This window comes from Macrosteles quadrilineatus, unplaced genomic scaffold, assembly GCF_028750875.1.
Source record: "Macrosteles quadrilineatus isolate MER2022 unplaced genomic scaffold, UCM_ALF_1.0 Scaffold_7__1_contigs__length_78375512, whole genome shotgun sequence".
Taxonomy (NCBI): domain Eukaryota; kingdom Metazoa; phylum Arthropoda; class Insecta; order Hemiptera; family Cicadellidae; genus Macrosteles; species Macrosteles quadrilineatus.
The window spans coordinates 62,592,415-62,602,527 of record NW_026542600.1 but is presented as its reverse complement, the minus strand read 5'-3'; positions in this window follow the sequence as shown (position 1 = coordinate 62,602,527).

Here is a 10,113-nt window from a genome sequence, read left to right as displayed (position 1 = left end):
TAAATTGCTTTTGTGTGTGGTGAATGAGGCAAAGGGAAGGGCAAAGCAAGACGAGGGAATAATAAGCGAGTGTTGCGCGTGCTCCTCAGGATCAATAGCAGACTTGGTCAGTGTAAGCTTAGTCAAGAAACTGCCTAATTGGACAATGTTACTGTGTTCACAGCCATTACCAGACATCTTGCAGATTGTACGTTATGCTAATGACATCTTCTGCCGCTGCCTACGTTGCTGCTTAACTACAGACTACGCTACTACACGATATAGACTCAGTGTTTATACTAGATACTATCACTAGACATCTTGCAGCTTGTACGTTATGCTAATGACATCTTCTGCCGCTGCCTACGTTGCTGCTTAACTACAGACTACGCTACTACACGATCTAGACTCAGTGTTTGTACTAGATACTGTCACTAGACATCTTGCAGCTTGTACGTTATGCTAATGACATCTTCTGCCACTGCCTACGTTGCTGCTTAACTACAGACTACGCCACTACACGATCTAGACTCAGTGTTTATACTAAATACTGTCACTAGACATCTTGCAGCTTGTACGTTATGCTAATGAAATCTTATGCCGCTGCCTACGTTGCTGCTTAACTACAGACTACGCTACTACACGATATAGACTCAGTGTTTGTACTATATATTGTCACTAGACATCTTGCAGCTTGTACGTTACGCTAATGACATCTTCTGCCGCTGCCTACGTTGCTGCTTAACTACAGACTACGCTACTACACGATATAGACTCAGTGTTTGTACTAAGATACCAACACAGCCAATATTAGACATCTTGCATAACATTAAAGATTATACTAATGCTAATGTTTACTACAGCAAACTACATACAACCTATTGTCAAGTTATTTTCGTATTTTGGAAAGTTATATATTCTACAAACCATAACCTCTTAGCGTTTGTCATAAAAAAAATAATTGCAAATCCATAGAAACTTTTCAAGACCAAACAGTTCTTTTTATATTGAACAGACAATGAAGCAAACCAAGAAATCTCCCATGAGCAATTCCATAATTTAAAATAGCTATCAGTCGACTTTGTCCAAACAAATAATTATTACACCTGTTCAGCACTGCCTCCCTCACTCAAATTATAATTTTTAAGACGGAATGTTTTTGTCAATACAGTAATCAATAAAGTTAATCGCCCTATACAAAATGTGTGAAAAAAATATTTAAAATTTGCTTCAGACATGTAAGTCAATAGTTAAAGTTTAGTTTATAGCAAAGGGTCAGAATTATCTCCATCCGTAATGAAATCCGTTTGGTTTACCAGTAGAATAAAACTTTCTCTCCAAAATTCATTAAAAATCATGTAAAGTTAATATAAATTGGTTTCTAGATAAAAAAAATAATCAATAACAATAACTGCCTTGAATGTCATACATACCACGATTGTGTACTCCTCTTTTTGAGTCTCCTAAACTTCATGTCCTATAAAACCTAGTAAATGAGGAAAAGTACCTTTGGACTTGCTAAATTTGGATTACCCAAAGGTAAGTGATACCTAATTTGTGTTTTTAACTTACATTGACTGGCATATCACAACTTTGAGCGTAGTTATTTATGCTGATGATGTCACCCTTCATGTTTTTCATAGACACTCGGCGATCCAACAGTACAGTAGTCACCTATACAACCTTACAACCCTCTTAGAATATTCTATAACGCGGGAGCTAAATCTAAATCCAATTAAATCCCAGATTTCCTGTTTCCATTTGAATAACAGGCTGGCCAATCTTAAACTCAAGCCTGTGCTTGATGGTGTTGAGTCTAAACGCAATAACCTTCCGCAGCCCTGAAAGACCCTATAGTTCGACCCTCGTGTTTTAAATCATGCATAATCAGAGCAACCTCTAACTATTCAAACACAATTGATGCTTGCGTCATTCCAAAGGCTAATGCAAAAAGGTAAATGATGATTATATCCAGATATTAAAATATATTTTCTGAAATTTTGATAGGGTGGATTCAAGATGCAAAAACAAGATTGTTAATGATATAATATAAAATAATTTCTTGATTAAAGATATGTTATAAGGTTTAGTAGTATCGTATGCAAGAATATTTTTGTCTCATACAAAACTGAGAGCTACATTAGCTATTCATTATGTCACATCTTTGACCTGTATTTGCATTTTTTATACATAATTTGCCTCCAGGATTGATTTAATGACTAAAATGAAGTTACTAACCTGTCGTCAATCAGTCCTATATTGTCGTTGATGACTATAGTTTCGGGGTTAAACCCCCATTTTCAAATCATGTCTTCAGTCGTCATAAGTCAAACAAATCCTCTTGCTTGTGCACTCATTTTAGTAATTGTATTTGTAGCTAAATTGTTTACGTTACCCTATACATTTACGAAAGAAAATTTTAAAAATGAACGTAGGACATAGACAAACTTTGTAACACTGAAAAACAGTCAAAGTGAAAGACTAGTTAGCTATGATTGGCAGAGCTTGTAAAAATTGCACAAGAAAAAATTTAAATAATTTATTTGAGCTTTAAAACTAGCCCTATTAGCATTTTATTGCTATACTGTCATCGCAATAACAACCCCTATCTCATCGCAGGCACAAAATGCAAATAAATCATGAATCCTCTTCTTAAATTTGCTTTGAGGAACTATAATATTTTAAAATATATACGTAGAGCAACAAATAAATGCTGTAGTTCAACTAGAAAAATAAATTATGTTAAGCATTATACTGTTAATGTCTGACGTACTACTTTTGTAATAAACTTGTTGAAATATCAATATACATTACAGTTTGATGTCATGATATTTTAATGTTATTGTGTACGTAGGCCTATATAAACATAAATGTTTTAGTCTCAAGTGCCTATAACTTCAGAACTGCAAATAATCATTAACAGCTGAACCATGCTCAACATGAAGTGGAGAGAAAACAGCTGATTAATGATGGGTAGCGTCTTATATTTGCTGTAAAACAACGTGTTAGGTAGTATTACGGAGTCATGAAATAACTATTTTCCTACAGTTACCTGACAAAGTGGACTTCCTTGTACTGATTATAGCACGCTAAGTAGCTAATTGCTGCATTTACTTACTTTTGCCGCACTCATTTTCTTTAGCCACAATCATTTTTTGCCGCACTCCAGTATTTAAGCCAAACAAGACAACACAGTGTGCTTTTATTAGGCACGGAATACGTGTACGCTTGAAAATAAGTTGGCAACACTTAAAGATACTATGACTACGATCAGCTGGTGCAGCGTTTCCCATTTCGCTCAACGCTTGGATTTGACCTAACGTAAAAACGTGTTGTATAGTGTTTGAAAAGACTAATTATTTATATGCTTTATAGTAACTGTAGGAAAAATATAATGTGTAACGCCAGTGCAAAGTGCCTTTGCTGCACTCAAGGAACTTTCCACACTCGCCTGTAGCTCGTGCGTAAACATTTATCTAAAAGTGCCACTTCGCACACTAGTTACACAAATAACTATTAGAAATTTAAGAGCGTAAAGTAAGTCATTGCCATTTGAGAACTGTATACGGCAACACGAAGCTTTAGCTGAGCAGAAATGACTGTTTGTGCTCGTAATACAGACAAGATTTATCCTAACACCATAATTAACTTATAATAACACACAGGTTAACTTTTTAGATCTATGTAAAATCTCATTTAGATTATGTTTGTTTTTTAAATGTTATGTTATTTCTTACTGGTTGTTAACCAACGTACAACCAAGGCTGCGGTTTATCTAGAAACGACAACTAAATCAGCTGAATTAGCGAGCAGGAATGATACATTCCCACTCTAGAGTGGCAATGAGCTATTTTGCGTACTGTTCACAGGTATGGCAATGTGATCATTTCCATGCAGTGGTAGGAAAATTACAATTATTTGCAAAAAATTACGCTGCTTGGTTTATTATACGATTTTAGTAAATAGGTTGTCGTCTAACTTGAATTTTAATCTTTTACCTGTCTGAAAAATATTTTATGGCTATAATAGGTTTCAAGGAATTTGATATTAAAACATGCAAACGGCTGCCATTTTGAAATACATTTAGTTATGTAAACTAAAATTCTTACACTTAATTTATAGGTACCCTTTTTTACCAAATTTGAAGTTTCTATCCTAACGAATCTTGATTTATAAAATAATTTGTAAAATACACAGATACTTATGGACGGAAAAATATTTACCGGATAATAATGCTTAAACTGTGAAATGTTTTCCTCGACCTAAGAAACCATTTGTAATTTAACTCTAGGACATTCTGTATATATATATTATATATTCTTACTATCACAAGCTTTAGTCCGATTTAGTCACTATTCGTACATACAATTTATCATCGGTAAGGTGAGGATCGTTTTCTCATAGATAATTGATGTATTTTTTTTATTTTACATTAAAAGTTTTTTTTTATTTGTGTATAAGAAATAAAAACGTTTACTGATTAATTTGCTTCACTGCTTTCGCTTTGACCAATTCCAAACTAGAGGAACTGTTATCATGGTGAGGACGCAGTGCCGATGTAACAGAAAAGCGACATAGTGAAAACAGAAAATCAGCGAGTTATAGCTCAATTAGAGAGATTTTCGTAGCGGGCCGGCAGTGCAGCAAGGCGGCGGCATATGTTGTAGAGAGTGAGAGAGTGAGAGGGCGAGAGACGGGGTAGGGTAGCGATGCCAGAGGGAGCCTAAATACACACACTGTTACCAAGTTTCAGCTCAAGTTTTGCTATTGTATGCTTAAACGTCTTACATTATAGAAACGTGTTCTCGGTGGTGGGGTTAGGCGTACATTGATGTTTGGAATATATGTTAGTGAGCAGATTCGAGGAACGAGCGGTGATCAAGAGGTGGTGGTGAGGGGTCGGTCTGGGGGGAGGGCGTCTCTGGCCCGTGTTTTCTTGTATTCAAACAAAGAGCAATTATTGATTGGAATGACGGTGGGATTGCGACGTGTAGCCGACCGATTTCTTCAATCATACATGCAAACGTAGAAGGTTCGCCCCCGCCTCCTCGATCCATTCCCCTTCCACACCCTTACTTAGCGATATACAGTCGGAAAGAGAATGTCGATACTTTTAATTACGAAGCGGTTTGACAGGTCCGACGGCCGACTACCGCGCCGGGAAGGCAATGTAATTTTGACCTGCGAGCTCTCTCAGCTTCTACCTCACCGACACCGTTCAATGAGCTGCTTCACTTGTAAGCAATCACCGAGCACTCGCCTGTGTGTCACTCGGCTCTTAGAAAATGATTGATTAATTAAATAAAATTTATCAAATCACACTATTCGTAATAACTACACCTTCTTTGTGCAGATGTTTCAATCTTTTCCTAGGCTCTAATCAATGTTTTATTATATGAGAAGTGCTATCGAATCCCTAAAGACAATATTGTGTTGTATGAGAAAGGTTTAAATTAGTGGAATGAAATATTTCACAAATGTGACTCATTATGTAAGGGAGTTTCTACACCGTCGATATGATCCTCTCGTTGGTTGAAGAGTACCAATAATGTCAAGTGTCTCATTTTATTTCACGAATGCTTCATACATAAATCACAAACTCTCAGCTTACTAAACTTTTCAGAACATCAATAAATACAATTAAAGATAAAATTATTAATGCATTTCTTCAAACGAAGCTTAACTCAAATTTAGAACGGCTTTCCCATGAAATGCAATGTTGGCAGCGACTACTGTGGTAATATTGGCATGTTTCATAAAACTAGCTTTATTCAAATGTATGATATTTGTCAAGTGTTTATATTCAGCAATAAAGAACGCATATTTACGATTTTGTGATTTTCCTCCACTAAAGAATGTGGTAAAAGTAATCAAAAGATGGGAATGAAAGCTAAAATACAATTCCAACAAATCAAAGGCATTGATCATGAATAATCGAACAATCATGTAAAACGTAAAATTCTATAAAAAGCCTTAAAATAATAAAGGATATTTCTTGCGTTAAGCAATCTTAATTCTTGTCTCATATATACATTTTAGTCCAATAAATACATTATTTATTTCTATAAGTTATTTTTAATTTTTGGATCAGGCTGTAAATTGCAGTTCAATATTACGTCTATAAATATGGCTAATTTGGAAAATTTTAAATTTTGATAACTATTTGGTGTGCTGCAATAAAACCTTAGACTAATCACCAAACAAATAAAGTTGACACTCTGTATACTTGATGATTACCGACCCACGTGACACAAACACTTGATTGTATAAGCATAAATAACACGCTATATTGAAAATTTAATATTTATTATTAAAACCTAATTTATAAATTTATTACAACTATCTGTGCATGCAACAACACACTGCAGCACAGTGGATGGGTTGAAGCACTAATGTGCGCCTTCACGAGAGTTCTAGGCAATGTAGGTACAGCACCTATATTGCATCAAGCGCCTTGCACTATCTTCGCTAACTGAACAAGTTCAAGATAATTCTCTTCGCAGTTATTATAGTTTCAATTGTACAATAAAAGTATTTATTCTTTTAGGAAATTATACATTTTCAACTGCGGGTTAGGTGGTATTACGCATACTTGACCTTTTTTCTCCTACATACATATGTGGGGAACTGTAAAGAGTAATAGGCTATGATTAAAATTCTCAGTGAAATAAGTATTTCCCACTAACTAACTGCTTTTACATCCAAGACAAATTTAATATAGCTGTGAGAAATATTTATTTCAATAGGACACTAAATCATCATCGTTCTTCCATATTCAAATCGACTTACTTTTATTACAACATTTTCTTTACAAAATAAATAATATTATATTATATGATTCTATTTAGAAGAACATACTTTCAATAGATTTTAAGTATTTAAAACGGTATTACACTTAAAATGTTGTATTTTAACACTACTGGTTAAGCACAAAATGTAAACTTCCATAGCTATGCTAAAATTGGGCATAACAAATTATATGCCAGCCTAATCTTGTATAAGTTATTCTAGATAATATAACAGGTAATTTATAATACAGTAAAAATGTGCTTAAGACGTTACTTATCAGAACGGATTAAGAAGTTTTAGGTTTCAAATGGATAAATATATTTACAATGTGAAGTTTGTCCCCTTTACGTGTACAGCTTTTACTTAAATAAAATTAGGTTTATTTTATTTAATTGTATTTAATTAATTACATTATAAACTCAAGTAATTAACTACTTGACGATTTATGACGAATAAAATATTGTACCAAATTCAACGGCTATAGAGATAAGTGAGTTAGTTTTTATCAATGATTGTGGTGATCAGTGTGGGAATCATTGAAAAAGTGTTCTGCAACAGTCTAAATGGCAAAAAATCGTATACCAATCTTATTACTATACTATCAGACGGATTTATATTTATATTTTTTCCTACCACTACATGTAAATGATCACATTGCCACACCTGTAAACAGTATGCAAAATAGCTCAATCCCGCTTTTTTTCCCACACTCGTTTGATTTAATTTGATTTCACTGTTGGCGTTTCAATAAAACACTAACATCCAGTAAGCAAATGACATAATCTAAAAAAAACGTAACCTCGATGACATTTTGTATACAACTAAAAAGTTATCCTTTCTACAGTTATCAAGCGGAAATGACGTACTTTGCCCTCTTAAAAAGCAAATTAAAAATCTGTGTACTCTATTGGGGCTTATTAAAACTCATATAACTTAGAGTAATGCTTTGATAGCATTGAAACTAAAAAAATATATTTTAAATTGCGAAAACCCCCCGAGAAAGATATTTAAATAGTAGTTTAAACAAAGATTGCTTAATTATAGTGTTAACGACACGAGTAGCAAATTTAAGGTACGAGCCTTGGCGAGTGCCTTAAAAACTTCTAAGAGGGTCGTTAACACTATTTACGTGAGTTGCGTACACTACTATATCTAAGACATTGTTGTAATTACTAAATATCACTACTCATATCTTCTAAGAGAGGTTATGTTTTCGTTTATAACCTCCCATTGCCACTGACAGTGATGCAACGAAACATTGTACCAAACAAAAGTTGCACCACTCAACAATTAAATTGGCCTGAACAGCTGATTAGTTAAAGTTCGAATCATTACAATTTTACTTATTCTCTCTCAATCCTAGCCTCAATCCTAAGCCTCATTGGTCCGTTACCCGTGTTGTTATGAGTAGAACCATGCTGTTATGAAAGTAAACAATCCTGTTATGTGAACATTTTCAATTCTAAGAACTGAACTGAAACGGCTGCTTTAAAAACGGTTGTAAGTAAAGAACATTTAAAGCATTGTATAGATGGTAATGGATCAAATGTAAAATTAACTAAAGTGTAAGATAAAACTAAGGCCTAATATCTTCATCCACACTGGACTAAGCTATTATATATGAGTATCGTGCCCCACCAATCCTAGAGCTATCAACTAGAGCTATTTTCCTAGAGTGCATCAACGTCCAACCTCTCCATCTCAGAAGAAAGCTGCACGATATGCTTTTCCTGTTCAAACTGGTTCGTGGTGAGGTCGATTCTACCGGCCTACTGGAGGGAATTAATTTCCTTAAACCAAGAGGAACACGATCTTCAGATACTTTTGCTCACTTATATTCACCAACCAACTACTCTCTCAATTGTGGATTGGCAAGATTGTAGCGTCATGGAAACGAAGTCGGATCACAAGTTGACTTCTTCAACGAATAGTTGTCCTCCTTCAGAAGAAAAACCTCTAAAATTATCATTGCTATGCCTGTATTGTAGATGATGTATGTTTGTTTTGTCCCGAAATCTGTTATTTCTTGTTATTCATTCATAGATTTATTGTTGTTAATGTTTCACGTAGAAGTTATTGTCATCATAGTTTATAATACATTGTTAAATCTTCAGGAGACATCTGTTATTGCTATACTTTCAAAGTCTACATGCATTTTCTGAAATCCAAATTAATATTAAATATTTTTTTGTTATGATCTGTTATCTGTTATGCTGTCTGTTTGTTGTTATTATACTTTGTTAATGTTACTATCTGTTATTGTTGTTACGTTGCTATCTTGTTGTTATTACTTTTTGTTGCAATGATGTTTTGTTCAATGGTATATGCAGCTTCTCTTATTATTTCAAATACAATTTTTATCTTTCCATTCTACGCATGTGCTTGAATATATATTATTTTGTAAATGGTGTATCCGTTGGAATAAATAAATAAATAAATAAATACAAGAAAATCAGTGGTACAAGAAAATAACTCTAGTAGGAATCATGACGCATTTCTATTTAATTAACTGCTTAAGGATGAACGTATAAAAGTAAAAAAAGTATGAATCGTTCACAACTTATACTCAACCACGATGTGTATATACTGTATACTTTCCAAACACTAGGATTTTCGTAGTTTCAATGCAAATGCCATTTTGTGTGAAAGAAACTTAATCGTTTTTAGGGGAAAGCGATTCACCTTTGTGTATATACCGGGGTTCATAACCGGCCCTCGCACTCAGTGGCACACCAAACTTTTTAATTATGTTGAAAATACTACCTAATAGGCAAAACCAGTATGTTGTCCGATCACAAACACGAGATGATTAACTATAACAATTGTTGGAAATAATTTTTATATTTGAATATCAATTCAAATATATGAGCGGTTTGGTGAAATAATTTATTTTTTTAGTTTGTGAAAAATTTAAAAATACTACCTAACAATTAATGTACCAATGTTATTCGATTAAGAATATGAGAGGATAAACTAACATTATTCGTGGGTAATAACAAAAATATAATTCAATTTAGAAAGTAAAAATGGTGGTTAGATAATGTAGTATTCCTCTTAAGAACGACTTAAGCAACTTACAACCATTTAAATCGTCAACGTTAACTTAGAAAACCTAAACAAAAAACCTTACTCTTCCCAACTGCTCGACACACAAATTAAATATAGAGTTAACTTTAACGCCACCAAGAAATTAATATCAATGTCACCGCAACATGGTAATCCAAATTGCTTAGGGAATTAAATCCATCAGTAAAATGAAATCAATGTAAGAATTTGCAACATAAAACACGAGGCAACGCATAAAGAGCGTGAAATGATGCGATCGAAGGCGGGGTGTGATCGAAC